Genomic DNA, 21,977 nt, shown 5'->3' on the forward strand with positions numbered 1-21,977 from the left:
GGACGGGGAAATACATTCGGATTCCAGGACATTACAATAAAACCTTGCAGCAGCTGGTCTCTGTGGTGCAATTGGTTAGCACGTTCAGCTGTTAACTGAAAGGTTGGTGGTTCGAGCCCACCCAGGGACGGATTGGCTTGGACTCCAGCGATGTTATTAACTATTGTTTTTATGCATCTGCAGCGCCTGAAATCTCCACCTACTTCACCTCAGCATGTTCTTTCCTCCCTTCCGGTTTTTATCTGGTGTCCCTGGTCTCTCTGGACGCCTGCCCACACGAGTTCATCTGCCTTGTACATTCCAGGGCAGCTGCCAAAGGATGAAGGCACACGCACACAGGTGGGAATTGGGCGGAATCCCTTACTCAAGATGGGACATCGCAAATTAGGCTCTATGTCACCACCTGGGCTGGCACCCCACTGCCATGGGATCTCACCGACACCTCCACCCTTTCATTTGGGACTGTCACTTTCTTTTTTCTCTTTCTTTTTTTGTTTTCTTTTCTTCCCCACCACAAGTACCATCATCCAGTTTCAGAGCACTCCTTTCATCTTCATTTCCCTTCAGTTCAGCTGTAGATAATCCCCTTTCTTTGCTCTAGCCCCAATTAATGTTAATCTGCCTTCAGCCTCCATGAATGTCTTTTCGATACTTCAGATAAATCGAATAAATCAATATATAGTGCTTTCTGACAGGTTTCTTTCACTTAGTGCAATGTTTTTGAGGTTTATCCAGGCTCTGGCTTAAGTTTGCTTCTTATTACTGAGAATTTCATTGTGTAAATATACCACATTTCATGTACCAGCTGATGGGCATTTGAACTGTTTCCACTGTTTTTTTTTTTTTTTTTTGCTATTATAAATGCTGCTACAAATATTTGTATAATCTCATCTGCACCTATTTCATTTTTTTTTCATTTCTCTTGAATAGATTTATAGAAGTGAAATTGCTGAGTTTATAGTAAGCTTGTTTGTAGTAATACTTCCTAAGGCCAACTTGACTTCACACTCCAGGATGTCTGGCTGTGGGTGAGTGAGCACACTACTGTCGTTATCTGGGTCATTAAGACATTTTTCATATAGTTCTTCTGTGAATTCTTGCCACCTTTTCTTAATCTCTTCTGCTTCTGTTAGGTTCAGGCTGTCTCTCTACTTTATTGTGCCCATCTTTGCATGAAATATTCTCTTGGTAGCTCTAATTTTCTTGAAGAGATCTCTAGTCTTTCTGATTCTATCGTTTTACTCTATTTCTTTGCACTGTTCACTTAATCATAATATTGCCTGAATTGCCTGGCCCAGTATCAATGAAGTGTAACTGTTATTATGACATTTTTAATGAAGGAATGTGATACGTATTTCTTTCTCCCACAAAATGTCAGGGCACACAGACACCAAAAATCAAATTTCTTAAATATCTTTGTTGGATCTCACATACCAGTATCATTAAGAAGGGGAGGAGGAAGATGGTGTGGGGTAAGGGGGAAGATTAACTTTTAAAAATGTTTATCTCCATTTCAAGTGGATGTGCTCTTATGCCATTCACAGACCTTTTTAAATATCAGTTTTAACTTTTTCAAAAGTCACTGTTGGTCAAAGTCAAACCAGGCTAATCAGTGTACAAATTGATTGGCAGAACATCGATTAAATATTCAATAGCCTTTATAACCACATATATGCTAATGTGTCTTCTAAAGTCACTGTTGCAGGTATCATTATCAACTCCAAAAGCCCAAAGCCATATTTCCCTGATACCTTGTGGTCACTGTCATCACCTTTAGTCAGTGTATCCTATAAACTGAAGGTCTCTGTATTATTACATGATCTTAGAGGCAGAGATGTATGTCCAATTGGTTTCAGTGCAGGAAGAGACCCTGTTTTTCTGTGAAACAATGGAGCTGAAGAGCACTCTATGTTCCCAATAAGCCATATCAAATTTTTTTTTCCTCAAGAATTGCTGATTATTCTATTGTGGTAACATTTTTATACAGACTATATACTACTTTGTGTGCATGGTAAGTCGCTTCAGTCACGTCCAACTCTTTTGATGCTATGGACTGTAGCCCACCAGGCTTCTCTGTCCATAGGATTCTCCAGTCAAGAATACTGGAATGGGTTGCCATATCCTTCTCCAGGGGATCTTCCTGACCCAGGGATTGAACCCATGTCTCCTGCATTGGCAGGTGGTTTCTTTACCACCAGTGCCACCTGGGACTATATACTACTTTGAGTCCTAGTAAGAGAATGGTTTCCATGATACAAGAAACTAGAAGCTAAAACATCACTCTGAAAACTAGCTTTTCCCCACTGAGCAAGTTCTCCCTAGGACTCCAGAAGTTTTTAATAAGCTTGGTGCTTAGTTGCTTACTGTATGGTGTATGGGATTAAGGCTATTTTTTCACAGCATTTCAGATAAATTATTGCAATGTGACTTTAAGTCACATAAACCTAACTTTTATTAGGTTTCAATTTTTGAAGTTTAGGAAGAAGTTGGATGACAATTGCTTTTCTGATGTATTCTCGAGTTTCCTCACATAGCAGTGTCATCCCTCAGTTTGTATGGGGGGTTGTGAGGGAGGTGGAGCCCCAGTGTTGAAAAGCAACCTGCACATTCCTTCCTTCACTTAGTCATGAATGCTTAGTGGAGCACTTGGTCATTGTGGCCATTTTCAACCTTGTGAAACCACCAGCCTAGCCAATCCCAGCAGAGTTATAGTGGCACACATATCAGGGGAATTTCCTATGGTTTGAACTTACAAACTGATAGGGTAGGATGTAGGTTAGAAGAAGACTGTCTTTCCCAGAGTAATCCATAAGCTCATTCACCTGTTACTTGAATCGTTGGTGGTCCGAGCCCCAAAATGATACTATCCTTGTGAGTTTTTGTTTTTTGACAGATCTCAGGTATTTTCATGTTATGTTTGTGATGCACAGTCTCTGTTAACTACTTCTCTGATCCTCAACCTCTCTCTTTCAATCAGATATGGAAAAATCTTGCTTATACTCCTAAAGGCTCATATTAATTACTAAAGGGTTTGGTGGAAAGAATTATTTTTTAGAAGGGTAAAAATAAGTTCTGGAGTTCCAAGCTCACTGACAATATAACCTTTCTGCCTGAGGCTGAGTCTCTGCAGCTGCTCATTCCTGGAAAGCTGGCGTCAATTCCCTGAAGCCAAATACCAGGGACACATCTCTCATTGAACAGCTTAGGTGTTTTGTTTTTTTTTTTTTTAATTCCTTGAAGCCAGAAGAACACACTTCATGGTCTAAGTAAGACAGTGGTAACAAGGCTCTATTATAAGATTTGGGCTTTGGCTGGGTGATAGGGGGAGGATGGGAGGAAGCAGGGTGTGTTCCATATTGAGGACTGTTAGCTCCAGCAACTCTATGATTGAACTAAAGAAGTAACATCATTTTGTTATGACGAGGATGTTTGGGATTTTGTAGTGCAAACATATCACAGTTGCTTGATGGATGCTGTTTCCTGCTGGGTTCATACATTGTTTAGGATTTTGAGAGTGAGGGATTGATTCATGGAAAAGATTTGATGTTGGGTTAATTTGACTTCCCTTGGCAAGACAGCCAGGCTGCTGCCAACTGGGAACTCACTCATCCTGAAGAGTGAGTCTCCATGATTGAGCTTGAACAAAATAAAAATTCGAAAACTGATACTTAAGTTTAAATGTTCATTCAGTTCAGTTCAGTCACTCAGTCATGTCCGACTCTTTGGAACCCTATAGAGTGCAGCACGCCATTCTTCCCTGTCCATCAACAACTCCCAGAGTTTGCTCAAACTCATGTCCATTGAGTCAGCAATGCCACCCAACCATCTAATTCTCTGTCATCCCCTTCTCCTCCTGCCTTCAATCTTTCCCAGCATCAGGGTCTTTTCCTATGAGTCAGTTCTTCACATCAGGTGGCCGAAGTATTGGAGCTTCAGCTTCAGCATCAGTCCTTCCAATGAATATTCAGGACTGATTTCCTTTAGGATTGACTGGTTTGATCTCCTTGCAGTTCATGGGACTCTCAAGAGTCTTGTCTAACACCACAGTTCAAAAGCATCAATTCTTCGGCACTCAGCTTTCTTTATGGTCCAACACTCACATCCATACATGACTACTGGAAAAGCCATAGCTTTGACTAGACAGACCTTTGTTGGCAAAGTAATATCTCTGCTTTTTAATATGCTGTCTGGGTTTGTTATAGCTTTTCTTCAAGGAGCAAGTGTCTTTTAATTTCATGGCTGCAGTCACCATCTGCAGTGATTTTGGAGCCCAAGAAAATAAAGTCTGTCACTGTTTCCATTGTTTCCCCATCTATTTGCCATCAAGTGATGGGACTGGATGCCATGATCTTTGTTTTTTTAATGTTGAGTTTTAAGTCAGCTTTTTCACTCTCCTCTTTCACTTTCATCAAGAGGTTTTTTAGTTCCTCTTCACTTTCTGCCATAAGGCCACGTGGTGTCATCTGCATATCTGAGGTTATTGATATTTTTCCTAGCAATCTTGATTCCAGCTTGTGCTTCATCCAGCCCATCATTTAGCATGATGTACTCTGCATGTAAGTTAAATAAGCAGGGTGACAATATACAGCCTTGACATACTCCTTTCCCAATTTGGAACCAGTCCTTTGTTCCATTTCCAGTTCTAACTGTTGCTTCTTGACCTGCATACAGATTTCTCAAGAGGCAGGTCAGGTGGTCTGGTATTCCCATCTCTTTCAGAATTTCCACAGTTTGTTGTGATCCACACAAAGGCTTTAGCATAGTCCATGAAGCAGAAGTAGATAATTTTCTAGAATCTCTGGCTTTTTCTATGATCCAACAGATGTTGGCTAATTGATATCTGGTTCCTCTGCCTTTTCTAAATCCAGCTTGAACAAATGGAAGTTCTCGGTTCGCGTACTGTTGAAGCCTGGCTTGGAGAGTTTTGAGCATTACTTTACTAGCGTGTGAGATGAGTGCAATTGTGCGGTAGTTTGAGCATTCTTTGGCATTGCCTTTCTTAGGGATTGGGATGAAAACTGACCTTTTCCAGTCCTGTGGCCACTGCTGAGTTTTCCAAATTTGCTGGCATATTGAATGCAGCACTTTCACAGCATCAACTTTTCAGATATGAAATAGCTCAGCTGGAATTCCATCACTTCCACCAGCTTTGTTTTTAATGATGCTTCTCAAGGCCCACTTGACTTTGCACTCCAGGATGTCTGGCTCTAGGTGAGTGATCACACTATCGTGGTTATCTAGGTCATTAAGATCTTTTTTTTGTATAGTTCTTCTGTGTATTCTTAGGACTTTAAATATTAGATTTTTTCTTCATTTGCAGTCAAAATAAAAGGAGAGGCTGTATTCAAAGGACTTAGTGACTTAGTTTGAGGAACTTAATAACACTAGCTGATCTACTGGTCTCCTCAAATTGCTTCACCGATGCTGGTAGAGGTTGTTTGGTAATATTAAAGACACATTCCTCCACACCAGAAATGCCCTTCATAGTGTCCTTCATGTTGTGTGTATTAGTGGCTCAGTCATGTCTGACTCTTTGCAATTCCATGGACTGTAACTTGCCAGGCTCCTCTGTCCATGGGATCCTCCAGGCAATAATACTGGAGTGGGTTGCCATTCCCTTCTCCAGAGGATCTTCCTTATCCAGGAATCAAACCTGGGTCTCCCACATTGCAGGCAGATTCTTTACTGACTAAGCTACCAGGGAAGTCCTCAACTGGTACTTTGCATAAACCTTGTCTGGAGAGCCCAGGAGAACAAGGATTTAAAAACAGATCTGCCACAGGAAACAGATATATGATAAATTCATGGATAAAATTATGTGCAGTTAAGTATTGTTCCCTCTTTATTCTTTTAGAGGTTGTTTGGTAACAGAGACATACCTCCACACGAGAATGCTCTTCATAGTGTCCTTCATGTTATAAGAGCTTAAAAACAGTAACATGAAGGTGAGCCCCAAATTTTTACTGTGACTCTTTTATTTTTTTGCATACAACATTAGTGTATCTTTTTTCTGAAAAGTCAGAAAATCAGGTGAGTAGAAATAAGCATCTGAATTAGTTCCCTATTACTTCCTATTAACAGGTTACAAAAACAATAGTTTTAAACCACCAGGCTCCTCTGTCCATGAAATTCTCCAGGCAAGGATACTGGAGTGGATAGAGATTCCCTTCTCTTGGGGAACTTCCCGACCCAGGGATCAAACCCTGGTCTCCTGCATTGCAGATGGATCCCTTACCATCTGAGCTACCAGTGAAGCCCAATATATTCATTATCAGAGTTTTGCTGATCAGAAGTTTGGAAAGATGTGACTGGCTTCTCTGCTCACAAAAGTGATCAGCATGTCCTCCCCACCTGAATAGGGTGATATTAACCACGTTGTGCTTCTGACCATTTCTGATGATGTGCTGCCCTCATGGTCTCATGCTCCTCTGGGATCATATTTATTGACCTGAATTCTATAACTCCTGATTTCTTTCAGCCCACCTGAAAGAAAGTAGCTTAGGATAAAGTCTAGAACTGTGGAGCCCTTGAACTGATCTCTGCCATATCTTTCTCCAAGAGGAGAATAGAATAGCAGAGGTCTTCATAAAGATATGACCCACATAAGGGCTGAGATGCTCCAGTGATTGGAGAAGAGGAGAAAACTTAAAAGACAATGGAGGCACTAAAAGCCCAGACTGGGAAAGCAAGGTCCTCTTTGTGTCCCACCTCAGGTGGGTACTTTTCTGGAAAAGAGGCATTTCCCCTGGCACAGCACCATGGACAACAAACTTGATCTAATACACTGACTTGTTCTTGTTTCTGCTAGGCTTTGGGGGTCTCCATTCTAGGGTGTTTGTTTAAAGGTAGGGCTTTTTCCTTGCATGAGAATCTTCTTGGAATTTTTATGAAATGCAGTTTCTTGGGCCTTCTCTCCAGATGTTTTTAACAAGCAGCACAATGACCGTAATGTAGGCATTCTTTAGCTGTGCAGCTAGTGCCCAGGGAATGGAACCCTATCTGCTGCATAGTATCTATCACACTTACTCATCCAAGTTTAATGCTGCCGTATCTGTTTTACATGATACATTCTTCTCTATTATACATAAGATCCATATGCTCAAAGAAGGTAATGAGATCACCATGTAAAGCAACTTGGTACACAGTGGAATGGGTATTTGCATCTCTGACGGCTGTTCCTAGGGCTGTGCTTTCATTGCGTTAGCACAGACCTAGGGTAGGATTTGATGGAAACACGGTAGGGAGTAGAGGACATCGGCAAGAGTTAGTGATTCCTGGTAACTAGTATTGATCTATTCGACAAGTATTTACTGAATGTTGTATCTGTCAGGCTCTTGAAGAGCCACTGGGTGAACGAGGCACACAGAGCACCTGCTCTCAGGAAGATGACCTCTAGCACAAGAGCCAGAAGTCTTACAGAGAATCACATATATTTTTTAATGATGACTGTGATGTATTTAATACATCTATGTTCCTTGCTCCCATTTTGTCAGCAGGGATTGAAAACTGAGTGTATATAAATAATCATACTCTGGAACTCTGATAAAAGAATTGTCACAGAAAAGGTATTCTAGATATTTTTAATAGTAGAAATACTGGTGTTGGATGTAATGTCCTCTGAAATTCAGCTGTAGTTGAAACTCAGCTGGACAGTGTATTTCATGCTTTGAACAGAGCAGCTTGTGTCGAAAACATGTGTGGTAGCTCCACAGTCAGTAAGTGACTCCTGAATTTTTAAAAATTTCCTATGCTCTTTGGGAGTCAGTTTCCTCATCAGTAAGGAATTGTTGTTATTCAAATTCTCCAAAGTCCCTTCCTGTTGAGATTTCTCTGAATGCATGAGAGACTGAGATGCATATTAAGTATGACCTGAGAACTACAGCCAAGACCAGGTCTTGTATCTTCTCTGTGTGTCTCCTGTAGGAGCCTAAGTTGAGCCCAAACACTGAAAACACATAAATGAGAGGGGAGATGGAAGAAAGGAAAGCAACAGGTTGGAAGAATGAGAATAACACAAAGAAGGGTATGGAAATGGTGGAGCAGTTGGATGCCAGGAGAGATGAAAAGAAGTACAAGTTGAGTTGAGAAAAATCAAGGGAAAGTGAACAATGTACACAGCATTATCCAAGTCCTCAAGGAGAATCCTGAGCTGAGCAGGGAGGACCGGGAGAGTAACTTCCTCCACAGTGAACTTGTGCACCTAGCGAGGAGATCCACAGATGGATCAGGATTCACTTACACTACTAGGAAGCACCGATTGCAAGAGAAGGAGGCATAGACCTTGAGGCTCTGTCCTGAACCCTGCTGCTTACACCTGGAACTGCCCCCACACTGGATGCCCAGGTAAGTGTGAGCTTAAATGGATAAAGAATATTTGGAAAAGGGCTGGAGATGCCCATTCTTTTCTTAACCAGTTCTTCCCTGAGGTATGGAGGGGCCAGGATAAGGAGACCCTTCCATCTGAAGCATGCTGCTGCTGCTGCTAAGTCACTTCAGTCGTGTCCGACTCTGTGTGAACCCATAGACGGCAGCCTACCAGGCTCCCCCATCCCTGGGATTCTCCAGGCAAGAACATGGAGTGGGTTGCCATTTCCTTCTCCAGTGCATGAAAGTGAAAAGTGAAAGTGAAGTCGCTTAGTCGTGTCCGACTCTTCGAAACCCCTTGGACTGTAGCCCACCAGGCTCCTCCGCCCATGGGATTTTCCAGGTAAGAGTACTGGAGTGGGGTGCCATTGCCTTCTCCGCATCTGAAGCATAGATACTAATAATATTCTGCATGCATACTTTGAAAGGTTTTACACACAATATTTCTTAAATATTTATAAGAACCTATTTTTCCTTACGCTTTGTTAACAACTTGGAGTTCAGATTATCAATAAGGTTTATCTGAAGATATCAAAGTAGTGGGAAGAAGAATACAAGTGGAGCATTTCCACGTAATGTGGGGCTCTTCTCAATTATGGTGTTGAGGCAGCCCACAGGGTAGGAGGGTAAGCTAAGGACATCTCTTCCTAATGGCCTACTTATGACCTTCCTAATGAACCACTGAGAGGAATCACTGAGGAGAGCAGGGTCTTCATCAGAGTCATCAAAGTTCAGTGTCAAAAGGGAGCAGATGATGTAGGGTAGGCACCTCTTTAAGGAAGAAAATTTGCTGCATCCTGGGAGAAAACAGAGCATCTCTGATAGGATATTTGGATAAGTACGTAGCTGAAATGACTAAAGATTCTAAAGACCTATATACAGAAATACAACCACTTTTATTCAGTTAGTGAACAACCACCACTGAGACCCCCTCAGCGCTTGATTAAGTGCCTGGAGTCATGAATACAGAGATGATTAATAATAGTATTTCAACTTTCCTGGAGCTCTCAGTCCAGTAACCAAGAAGTCATGAGAAGTGTAATGGTGGTGGATTCACTGGGGGAAGTGGTCAGGGCTGCCTAGGGATGACGTCAGTGTTTGTCCAGTTCACCCTTCTTTCTTTTCCAACAACTGGTGACCTACCGTGGCTCAACAACCCTGGTTCTCACCCAGGTTTCAGCCTCAGGATAACTAACACCTGGGATCCATGTTGGTTCAAAGTAGTCAGTCTTGCCAAGGTCTCCAGAGAAAATGCTGACATCTGTCTCTACTGTCTGTGTCTTGGTCAGCAAGAGAAATTAAGAGGCAACTTTAATAAGTCTTATAGATTTATCATTGTCATAACAATCAGGAACAATTTGTCTTCTCTCTGAAAAGGTAATGCCTTTTGGACTTAAAATTCTCACCCCGTTTCAAAGACAATGTAAATATCAGTCATAGTCCTAGAATTGTAGGACTTGGTATTTTATCCTTAAATTTTAGATCAAATAAGTAAAGTTAAAAAAGAGTAAAGCAACTTCACGTTTTTCAGTAAGAATGTATGGAGGTCTGGCACTTTGGTTGATATGTCTTTAGTGTTGTTAGAAACAGAATAGCCTAATGCTCCTTGATTCCCTCCTCTATCCCATCATGTTCTATAAAATATAATATCTCTGCTCATCTAGACAATATGAATCCTAAATTAGCTGAGTTCCATGAAGGCATTTATGGAACCCTGTGGGTAAAGCGTTCTGCAGTTTCCATGGCGGGATACAGAATGAGGATACACATTCCTTACTGAAGGCAGTTCAAGGAGGACTGTTCCCAGTTCAGCCTGGATATCTGTCTGTAGATAGAAAGGGAAGATAAGGATGGGGAACAATAACTTAGCTCAGTGTCCTCAACTCAACGAGGCCCACTGGGCTTCTTTTCAGTTGCCTCTCCCCAGCCACGCTTAGAAACTCTCCAAGTGGTGAACTGGAGCAACTGCAGGGCTTATCTGCTTGTTTTTCATTTCTCAGGTCTCACTCCCTGACCTTTACTGCCTGATGCCCAGTCTCTTGAAAATCTTTGTCTCATCTATTTTGTTCAGTTTGTTGCTGTTTTTTTGTTTTGCTGTTTCAGGTGGGAGAGTCAATCCAGTTTCTGTTAGTTTGTGTTTGTGTGGCATCCCTTTTATAAAATCAGTTGGAAAATATCTATCAAGATCCTGAAAAGACACTTTTACAAAATAAAGAACACAGTCACAAACATGGTGAAACTGTGAACTAAGGACCCTTAGTTCCTTAAGGAACTGTGAACCCTTAACACTTGACCAATAGGGTGTTAATATACAAATATATAAGCAGTTCATACAACTCAACATCAAAAACCCCCAAGCAACCCAATTTAAAAATGGGCAAAAGAACTGAACAGACATTTTCCCAAAGAGAACATGCAGATGGCCAATGGAAAGGAAGCTCAACATCATCTATCATCAGGGAAATGCTAATCAAAACCACAATGAGATATCACCTCATGCTACAGAATGGTTATCATCAAAAAGAACACAAATTACAAATGCTGGTGAGGATGTGGAGAAAAGGGAACCATGGTCACTGTTAGTGGGAACTACCATGCTGCTGCTGCTGCTGCTGCTGCTGCTGCTGCGTCGCTTGAGTCATGTCCGACTCTGTGCGACCTGAGACAGCAGCCCACCAGGCTCCCCCGTCCTTGGGATTCTTAGGCAAGAACACTGGAGTGGGTTGCCATTTCCTTCTCCAATGCATGAAAGTGAAAAGTGAAAGTGAAGTCGCTCAGTCGTGTCCGACTCTTAGCGACCCCATGGCTCCTCAGTCCATGGGATTTTCCAGGCAAGAGTACTGGAGTGGAGTGCCATTGCCTTCTCCAGGGAACTACCATATAACTCAACAATCCCACTGCTGGGTATGTATTTGGAAAAAAAGTCAAAAAACCAAACAGAAACACTAATTTTAAAAGATACATGCAACCCAATGTTCATAGCAACATTATTTACAATTGTCAAGATATGGAGGCAATCTATGTCCATCAACAGAGGAATGGATAAAGAAGATGAGGTATATATAATAAATGGAATAGTTCTCAGCCATAAAAACAATGAAGTTTTGATGTTTCCAACAACATGGATGGACTTGGAGAGTATTATGCTAAGTGAAGTGAGTCAGACATCACTTATATGTGGAATCTACAAAAATATAACAAACTAGTGAATGAAACTAAAAAGAAACAGACTCACAGATATGGAGGACAAACTAGTGCTTCCCAGTGAGGAGAGGGAAGGGGGAGGGGCAAAATAGGGGTAGAGATTAAGAGGTACAAACTACTATGTATAAAATAAGCAACAAGGATATATAAAACAACACTGAAATTATACTCAATATTTTATAATAAGTGGAATATACCCTTTAAATTCTGAATCACTATATTGTACATGTGTATGCTATGCTATGCTAAGTCACTTCAGTCGTGTCTGACTCTGTGCGACCCCATAGACGGCAGCCCACCAGGCTCCCCCGTCCCTGGGATTCTCCAGGCAAGAACACTGGAGTGGGTTGCCATTGCCGTCTCCAATGCATGAAAGTGAAAAGTGAAAGTGAGGTCGCTCTTCGAGACCCCATGGACTGCAGCCTACCAGGCTCCTCCGTCCATGGGATTTTCCAGGCAAGAGTACTGGAGTGGGGTGCCACTGCCTTCTCCATACATGTGTAAATTATGTAATAATTTACATCAACTATACTTAAAAAAATACTTTTATTTTAAATGCACCGTACCAGTCCTAAGGACAATGTTTGCTTAACTATATGTTGGGGAATGCAGTCCTCACAGCCCCTTGCCCAAAGGCTGAGGGGATGTTCCTCTGAGGTTTGTTGTGAAAACTATTCCTTTGTGAGTCAACATGCCTCTTTATTTTTTAAAATTAATTTTTATTGGTGTATAGTTGCTTTAATGTGGTTTCTGCTGTATAGGAAAGTCAAATAGTTATACATATATCTCCTCTTTCGTGGACTTCCTTCCTATTTAGGTCACCATAGAGCACTGAGTAGAGTTCTCTGTGCTACATAGTAGGTTCTCTTAGTTATCATTAGTTATGAATTCTCATTAATTATCAGTTATTTTATACATAGTAGTTATATAGGACATGCCTCTTTAAAAGCATGTCACCCTTGATTATTTCTAATCTCCAAAAGGTCCTTCAAAGGAAAGGGTGAACATGACTACAAAGTGGCCCGATGGAAAGTTCCAGCTTTGAAGCTTTTGTGGAGAGTCTCTCAGGAAACACTGCCCCCAGGCTGACTTATGTTCCCTGGAGAGCCAGAGAGAGAAGCCAGACATTTCAAATCCTTAGGTTACAAACCAGGCTCTGAAGGAGGAATAGAGATTCCCAAACCCTCTCTCAGGAACCTCATCTGTTGCTCCAAAAGAGATCCCAGAAATTCCTCCTCTTGGTGGTCTAAAATGATCCTGTGACTTAGTTACTAAGCAGGGGACACAGCACTAGATACCACCATTTGTTGGTTGGGAGTATGGCCATGCCAGTTATAGAGAGAAAAGAAAGTAGGGAAAGTCAGGTGAGATGTTAGAAATATCTGTCCTCCCCAGGATGGAAGAGGCACAGGTCATACAGGTCTCCCTGAGTTCAAAATCTCTGGTGTTTCTGCAGTAAAGGAATAATGTGATCCACTCCCTTTCCAGGGGAAAATGGGAAATGCAACTGCTCTGAAATAAAGTATTCTGGTTGGCTGATTAGGGCCTTAATCCTCATGAACTATGATGGCTGTCAATTCACAGTCTGGCACTGGAAAGGAATACAGCATTTTTATTTCCCAAAGCAACGTAGAAGGGGAGCAGGAACGTTTGTCTTCCAGGAAAATTAATCTAGGAAATGCCCCCAAAAGTACACACAGACTACTGTATATATATTTAAATGGTCTGTTATTAACCATTAGGGCTTCCCAGGTGGCTTAGTCGATAAAGAATCTGCCTGCAATCCAGGAGACCCAGGTTCAATCCCTGGTTCCGGAAAATCACCTGGAGAAAGAAAAGGCAATGCACTCCAGTATTCTTGGCTGGGAAATCCCACAGACAGAGGAGGCTGATGGGCTATAGTCCATGGGCCTGCAAGAGACGGACACAACTTAGCAAAACTAAACTACCACAATTAACCATTAACTGTCAGGGGAGAGTACAAACTCAGTCCCCCATTACCACAAATTGTGCGTTGGAGTTTCCCAAATTTGGGGAAATCAAAGCGTTCGGCACATCTGGAGCGCAATAGATAAAACTTCACTTTTTGGAAAACCACTTTCCTGATCATGAGATCTTTGACCACCCCCCGCCCCCCTATCCACCCGCCTCCCCTCCCCGCCATGACACTAATGCAAGAAATTGGGTTAGGAACAACAGAGTATGTGTGAAAACTCTCTACTATGTGCTCAATTTACCTGTAAACCTAAAGCTGTCCTGAAAAGTAATGTCATTAATTTTTAAAAAATGTAAGGATGCAACACCTCAAATCAAAGTGTTGATGGCATCCTGTAAGGGCATACTTAATACTAGCTGTTGATGTGCACCAACCTGGAGACTGACCGTGGTAAGTCCCATGCCTGTGCCTTCAGCCTCTGCAGCCTGGTAGTTCTCTGGAATCGGTGTGGAATCATGCAGGTCAGGGTAGTTGCAGGGCTGCAGATAGTGCAGAGACCAGTTGCACCTGATGAGGGCGGGGAGAAACCATCCTGGGGCCAAATAGTGAAGATCCAGGAACTACTGAGTTTCAGCAGCTGCCCGCCTGTGTCTACAGAGCAAAGGACAGTGAGAACGGGAACTGAGAGCTACCTCTTGAGGTTGCTGCCTGGAGCATACAGGCAGCAGGGGAGGCTTTGGTCAGTTTTGAGACTTGGAAGCAGGAAAATGAGTTGAAGTAAGACTAGAACGTTCCGTGGTGGCTTCAACCACCAGTTTTCCCAATTAACAGTCATGCTCGTGTACGGTACTCACAGAGCAGGATTATAAAATCTTATGCTGTTAACATGGGGTGAGAACGAGCTCCCCAAGCCCTCCCTCCTGTGCTGAAAACACAAACAACACAGCGCTGAGTCTTAACAAGCGGATGTCTGGGCGCTGACACCAGCGAGCAGCCCTCGACGTCCCAAAGCCGGGCGCACGGCCCTGGCTGCCTGCTTCTCGCCCAGGTGACAGGCGACGACACAGCCTCTCTGGCTGGAGTCAGCTACGTGCCCCTCTTACTCGTGCATCCCCCTCTGCAGAATGGGAGGATGTGAAAGGCTTTCAAGCGTGGCCGCTGTTCAAAACTTCAAAACTGGCCGCTGAAGCATATAAACGTCGGGAGAATGGAAACGTCTAGAGGGCAGCCCGTGGGCGCTGAGCTCCCCTTTCAAAACCGAGAGGGTGCCGCCGTCTTGGGGACGCGGGTGGGCGGGGATGGGGTGAACCCTGAAAGCTGAGGAGAAGGAAGGTTAGGAAGGAAACAGCCCAGAAGAAACACTGTCAGCTGCTCACATCCGACCACACCCCACTGGGCGCCAGCGGCGTGGGTGCTCGCGGTGAGATGTGCGGGGCCGCTGTCGCTTTGGCTTCGATCGGGTTCCCAACACAGAGAGGACGTTCTGTCCCCGAACGAAGCTGGCAGTGCCCCCCGATTTTACTACCCTTGGACCTGGGGTCCCAGGAAGCGGACATCCCACGAAGTCCGAAGGGCTCTTCTGGGGATGTTTAGCGCTCCTAGGGCAGCGGGAAGAGGACAACTGCAAAAAGAAAAGGAACTTTTTTTCTGGCGAGAATTTTACTTCTGGATAGAAAACTCTAGAAATGCCGGCAGAGGAGGCCCAAAAAGCCCTTCCCTGTTGTTCCCCTCGAATAGGTTTCGTCTCATTCCACGAAGTCCAAACCTGAAGGGACGGCTGCGGGCCGGCGAGGCAGGCGCCCCCTGGCGTTGTGGAGGAAGCTGCTCGGGGCGGGGTGATGAGAGCGCCGGGCGGGAGGCGGGTCCTGGGCCGGCGCGGCTGCGCCAGGCCTGGCTCAGCGGCGGGAATACAGGGCCGCTGGCGGTTCCATGGTGTAATGGTGAGCACTCTGGACTCTGAATCCAGCGATCCGAGTTCGAATCTCGGTGGGACCTTTCTCTTTAGGCTGAGCTAAGTGTCTTTTACGCGCTTAGCCCGAACTCAGTCTCCTAGTGAAAGCGAACTCGCGCCTCAGATGCGCGCTGAGTGAGTGGACCTACTCTCCCGCCCCAGCGTCCCCCTCCCTCCTGCTCTCGGGACCAGAACTTCTGGGTCCAGCGAAAGAGGCCACGTGTCCCCCGTGCTCTGCAGCCTCCCCCTCAGCAGCCGAGGTCCCGGAAACCTATTATTCGAGCTGTGTAGGTCCGTGATCCTCGGAGAGGTGGCGGGCAGGTGGGGGTTGAGCCCGGGGCGTTCCCGATGGACCTAAACGCTCTGCTCATCGCTGGCCATCGGAGGCCCGGCCCCGCCAAGAGGCGCAACGACCGAGCCATTGCCACCTCCACCCCATCGGGTCACCTTGGGTCTCCGGGGTGAAAGGCAGAAGCTGAGCCCACTTAAGGGGGCTTCTCACCGCACGTCTTGTCCCTGTGAATAAATGGTCGCGGGGGCTATGTCTTTGATCAGCCAGGTTGACAGCTTTCCGGTGAGAAGAACTGTATTTTAATCCATGTGCCCAATTCTATTTCGCGTTTTAATTGATCCTATAAGACTCTGATGCTGGGAGGGATTGGGGGCAAGAGGAGAAGGGGACGACAGAGGATGAGATGGCTGGATGGCATCATTGACTCGATGGACGTGAGTCTGAGTGAACTCCGGGAGTTGGTGATGGACAGGGAGGCCTGGCGTGCTGCGATTCACGGGGTCGCAAGGAGTCGGACACGACTGAGCGACTGATCTGATCTGATCTGATCTGATTTCAATTTATTTCGATTTATTCGATTTTTTTTTTCAGAATTTCTCTCCCCTAAGTCTCCGCTGGACACGAAAAGCCGCTGCCAGGCTAAGATTTGAACTGACTCCAGGAAATCTAGTCCTTTCCTCCCAAGTTCAGGCAGAAAGAAGAGCCAGGGCCGCGGATCCAGCGTCTCTGGAGACCAAGGGTCCCTTATCCAACTTCATCCTGGCCTTTATAGTCAAGGCTAGATTATAGTGAATATACCTTATTTAGTTAGATTTAAGTTGGAAGCTACATCCAATTATAGTTATAAAATTAAAATAAAGCAACAACTTATGTATACCTCAGGACAACAAACCCCAAAATTGCTTTCCCCAGTATCGTTGTTGAGGACGACAGAGGATGAGATGGTTGGATGGCATCACCGACTCGGTGGACATGAGTTTGAGCAAGCTCCGGGAGTTGGTGATGGACAGGGAAGCCTGGGGAGCTGCAGTTCATGGGGTCGCAAAGAGATACGACTGAGTGACTGACCGACAGGACTGAGCGGTATTCAGCGAATGAATACCGTTGATAGCGGTATTTTTGCTATTATGTATTGTTTTGTCTATGCAATGTGAAAAAAAGTGAAGGACTTTCTGGAATATCCTATTTCTATTACTCCCAGTAGTACCCTTAAAAACAAAAATACTTGGTGTTAGAGAAAGAGATTCACTTAAAAGATAGATATTCAATAAAAACCCTGTAGTTCCGAATTGGAATTGGGTGTTTGTGAATCTTTGTGAATTCATAAATACATACAAATACATTCAATACATACAAACACATTCCTTGGGGCTAGAGGAAAGAGCGGGAATTGTCTGCAGCGGGGCTGGAGAGAATGGAAGATGACAGTAGTGTTCTGAAACTGGATTATGGTACCTGCGATGGGGCAAGAAAAGAAAGAGAAGGAAGGAAGAAAGTGATAGTTCCACAAGAAAGGGTGGAGGCATCGTGAGACCTAGCATTGCTGTGCCCCTGCAGGTGGTGACATAGCGCCTAATCTGCGAAGTCATAGCTTGAGTAAGGTGTTCCCCCTCCCCCCACCCCCCAACCCCTGGTGCGTGTGTCTTCATCCACTGGCAACTGTCCTGGCAGGTTCAAGGCAGATGGCCTTAGTGAGGGCAGGCCTCAGGGTGGTGCAGAGAGATCAACGGCACCAGGTAAAAACCAGGAGGAAGGAGCACAAGAGGAAATCTACAGCCTGGGGATTGCAGGTGCTGGGGGACGAAGTCAAAGAGCAGATGCATAAAACTAACGGCTGAGACATCGCTAGATTCAAAGCCGAGTTCGTCCCTGGGTGGGCTCGAACCACCAACCTTTCGGTTAACAGCCGAACGCGCTAACCGATTGCGCCACAGAGACCAACTGCTACAAGGATCTCCTGTAACATCCTGCAATGAGAATGGATTTCCCCGGTCCCTTCCAACCGCCGCGAAAAAAAGATTCAAACGTCTCTATTTTGGCCCAACCTCGCCGGCACCAGAGACACTGAGTCTGGGCGCCGAGCATGCCAGGCGGCGGACCCGGAACCCGAGTGAGCTGGGGCTCGGACGAAACAACGCGGAGCCCACAGCCGTCCTCGCCTCCTCCTGGCCGCCTCCAAAGCTGCCCGCTACCCGATACAACTGGAGCTTCTCTCGGGCTCAAGTCCTCCACTTCCCACTCGTGATCGGCCTCACCGGTCGCACTCACGGCACTTGCCCCAGGGCCCTGGAGGTCGCAAGGGGCAAGAACAGCAACTGGCTGTGTCCCCACTGCACTGCCCCTTCTCGGCGCCTCCAGAGAATAAACCACGGGGCACGACCTGGAATTGGCTCACCATGCCCGGAACGGGGCCTGGCACCCAGCAGTCGCCCAAGAAATGCTGGGCGGTGGATGCATTCCGTCTCAGCGGCTGGGAGCGGTCGGTAGACCGAGAATTCTTATGACTCCTGCAAGTTTTCAGTACTAGAGAAACCTAGATTTTTCAGGTCAGTCGTTTTCAAAACCTTCTTTCTAGCACGTGATTTTAGGAACAGATTAAAGTTCTAGAAAGTCCAAGATGGCACCACCTGGACCGGCTCTGAGCTCCCCACCCAAGACGGTTCCGCGCCTCGTTGCTTGGGTCTGAATTCGTATCCTAACAAAGAACGGGCTTCTCTTGCCTGATCACCGCCAGCAACATCGTGTGGGTCCACCTTTTGGACTTGGTGACTTGTCCCTTACTGCCCACCTAACAGGTGGGATGGCGAGGCGGACATCGCGCCAGAGAACTCAAGCTCTGAAGCAGCCCAGACCCCGCCCGAAGCCCCAAGACCTGGTCAGCTTACCCTTCAGCTTCGGCCTCGCTAGGGCTGCAGGTGCCCCCCGGAGGAGGATGCCTGCTGCTGCTGCTAAGTCGCTTCAGTCGTGTCCGACTCTGTGAGACCACATAGACGGCAGCCCATCAGGCTCCCCCGTCCCTGGGATTCTTCAGGCAAGAACACTGGAGTGGGTTGCCATTTCCTTCTCCAATGCATGAGAGTGAAAAGTGAAAGTGAAGTCGCTCAGTCGTGTCCGACTCTTCGCGACCCCAGGGACTGCAGCCTACCAGGCTCCTCCGCCCTTGGGATATTTCCAGGCAAGAATACTGGAGTGGGTTGTCATTTCCTTCTTCAATGCATGACAGTGAAAAGTGAAAGTGAAGTCGCTCAGTCGTGTCCGACTCTTCGCGACCCCATGGACTGCAGCCTACCAGGCTTCTCCGCCCATGGGATTCTCCAGGCAAGAGTACTGGAGTGGGGTGCCATTGCCTTCGCCTGCCGCACCGTAAATAACCTCCGCTGTCTAATGAGGGCATTTGGCTGAGCTGATAGGAATCCGCCCTTTTCTGGCCTCAAGGGTCCTGGAGGGGTCGCCCTAATCCTGCCGATTGAATTTGCTTGCAAAGAGAGAGGCTCCCCGCCTATCTCCATTTCTCTGGCCTAGGCTGTGCATACTGGTCCAAGACTCAGGGGTTACTGGTAACCCAAAACAGGTAACCTCCTGTCTGTCTTTCTCTTTGCAGATGGGTGCTCCTGTACATATAAAATTCCCCAATAACCCTGCACACAAGGAAACTACCACAGTCAACAACTGAATTCTGCATAATGGGTACACTACAGGCAAAAATCAGCTGTGTTTCTATGCAATAGGAGTGAACAATCTGGAAAGGAAATTAAGAAAACAATTCCACTTATAATATCACTTAATTATTTATTAAGGGAAGTGAAAGACTTGAACGCTGAAAACTGCGAAACATAGCTGCAAGAAATTAAAGAACCCCTAAGGAAATGGAAAGACAGCCTCCATGGATTGGAAGATTCAGTGTAGTTGAGATGCCAGTACTACTCGAAGTGATCTGCAGAGTCAGTGCAATTCCAATCAAAAATAATCCTCAAATGGGACCTAATTAAACTTAAAAGCTTCTGCACATCAAAGGAAACTATTAGCAAGGTGAAAAGACAGCCTTCAGAATGGGAGAAAATAGTAGCAAATGAAGCAACCGACAAACAACTAATCTCAAAAATATACAAGCAACTCCTACAGCTCAACTCCAGAAAAATAAATGACCCAATCAAAAAATGGGCCAAAGATCTAAATAGACATTTCTCCAAAGAAGACATACAGATGGCTAACAAACACATGAAAAGATGCTCAGCATCACTCATTATCAGAGAAATGCAAATCAAAACCACTATGAGATACCATTTCACACCAGTCAGAATGGCTGCGATCCAAAAGTCTACAAATAATAAATGCTGGAGAGGGTGTGGAGAAAAGGGAACCCTCTTACACTGTTAGTGGGAATGCAAACTAGTACAGCCACTATGGAGAACAGTGTGGAGATTCCTTAAAAAACTGGAAATAGAACTGCCTTATGATCCAGCAATCCCACTGCTGGGCATACACACTGAGGAAACCAGAAGGGAAAGAGACACATGTACCCTGTTTATAATAGCCAGGACATGGAAGCAACCTAGATGTCCATCAGCAGATGAATGGATAAGAAAGCTGTGGTACATATACACAATGGAGTATTACTCAGCCATTAAAAAGAATACATTTGAATCAGTTCTAATGAGGTGGATGAAACTGGAGCCTATTATACAGAGTGAAGTAAGCCAGAAGGACAAACACCAATACAGTATACTAACGCATATATATGGAATTTAGAAAGATGGTAACGATAACCCTGTATACGAGACAGCAAAAGAGACACTGAAGTATAGAACAGGCTTATGGACTCTGTGGGAGAGGGAGAGGGTGGGAGGATTTGGGAGGATGGCATTGAAGCATGTGAAATGTCATGTGTGAGGCGAGATGCCAGTCCGGGTTCGATGCGCGGTGCTGGATGCTTGGGGCTGGTGCACTGGGACGGCCCGGAGGGGTGGTGTGGGGAGGGAGGAGGGAGGAGGGTTCAGGATGGGTTCTTAAATTTGTAAGGAATATATTAAATTTAAAAAAAAAAAATCCTCTGCATTTTCTAAATGGTCCTTGATGGGCTCGATAAAGGACAGAAATGGTATGGACCTAACAGAAGCAGAAGATATTAAGAAGAGGTGGCAAGAATGCACAGAAGAACTGTACAAAACAGATCTTCATGACCCAGATAATCATAATGGTGTGATCGCTCACCTAGAGCCAGACATCCTGGAATGTGAAGTCAAGTGGGCCTTAGAAAGCATCACTACGAACAAAGCCAGTGGAGGTGATGGAATTCCAGTGGAGCTCTTTCAAATCCTGAAAGATGATGCTGTGAAAGTGCTGCACTCAATATGCCAGCAAATTTGGAAAACTCAGCAGTGGCCACAGGACTGGAAAAGGTCAGCTTTCATTCCAATCCCAAAGAAAGGCAATGCCAAAGAATGTTCAAACTACCGTGCAATTGTACTCATCTCACACAGTAGTAAAGTAATGCTCAAAATTCTCCAAGCCAGGCTTCAGCAATACGTGAACCATGAACTTCCAGATGTTCAAACTGGTTTTAGAAAAGGCAGAGGAACCAGAGATCAACCTGCCAACATCCGCTGGATCATGGAAAAAGCAAGAGAGTTCCAGAAAAACGTCTATTTCTGCTTTATTGACTATGCCAAAGCCTTTGACTGTGTGGATCACAATAAACTGTGGAAAATTCTGAAAGAGATGGGAATACCAGACCACCTGATCTGCCTCTTGAGAAATCTGTATGCAGGTCAGGAAGCAACAGTTAGAACTGGACATGGAACAACAGACTGGTTCCAAATAGGAAAAGGAGTACGTCAAGACTGTATATTGTCACTCTGCTTATTCAACTTCTATGCAGAGTACACCATGAGAAACGCTGGACTGGAAGAAGTACAAGCTGGAATCAAGATTGCCGGGAGAAATATCAATAACCTCAGACATGTAGATGACACCACCCTTATGGCAGAAAGTGAAGAGGAACTCAAAAGCCTCTTGATGAAAGTGAAAGAGAGTGAAAAAGTTGGCTTAAAGCTCAACATTCAGAAAACGAAGATCATGGCATCACTTCATGGGAAATAGATGGGGAAACAGTGGAAACAGTGTCAGACTCTATTTTTGGGGGCTCCAAAATCACTGCAGATGGTAACTGCAGCCATAAAATTAAAAGACACTTACTTCTTGGAAGGAAAGTTATGACTAACCTAGATAGC

At 44.9% G+C, this 21,977-nt stretch overlaps 1 long non-coding RNA gene and 4 other non-coding genes across 5 annotated transcripts; 2 read left to right on the forward strand and 3 right to left on the reverse strand.

Annotated features, from left to right (window-relative positions):
- The first annotated feature begins 56 nt into the window (after positions 1–56).
- TRNAN-GUU lies at positions 57–130 on the forward strand. The gene has a single exon. It is a non-coding gene; the product is annotated as a tRNA-Asn (tRNA).
- Positions 131–13,438: 13,308 nt separating this feature from the next.
- Positions 13,439–15,281, reverse strand: LOC113890464. Its single transcript, XR_003510498.1, has 3 exons — positions 14,881–15,281; positions 13,939–14,155; positions 13,439–13,479 (listed from the first exon to the last, which is right to left on the reverse strand). It is a non-coding gene; the product is annotated as an uncharacterized LOC113890464 (long non-coding RNA).
- LOC113890645 lies at positions 13,538–13,694 on the reverse strand. The gene has a single exon (XR_003510600.1). It is a non-coding gene; the product is annotated as a U1 spliceosomal RNA (small nuclear RNA).
- A 146-nt stretch (positions 15,282–15,427) lies between the features above and the next one.
- Positions 15,428–15,499, forward strand: TRNAQ-CUG. The gene has a single exon. It is a non-coding gene; the product is annotated as a tRNA-Gln (tRNA).
- Positions 15,500–17,611: 2,112 nt separating this feature from the next.
- On the reverse strand, positions 17,612–17,685 carry TRNAN-GUU. Its single transcript has one exon. It is a non-coding gene; the product is annotated as a tRNA-Asn (tRNA).
- Between the last annotated feature and the right edge of the window lie 4,292 nt (positions 17,686–21,977).

This window comes from Bos indicus x Bos taurus, chromosome 3 (assembly GCF_003369695.1).
Source record: "Bos indicus x Bos taurus breed Angus x Brahman F1 hybrid chromosome 3, Bos_hybrid_MaternalHap_v2.0, whole genome shotgun sequence".
Lineage (NCBI taxonomy): Eukaryota > Metazoa > Chordata > Mammalia > Artiodactyla > Bovidae > Bos > Bos indicus x Bos taurus.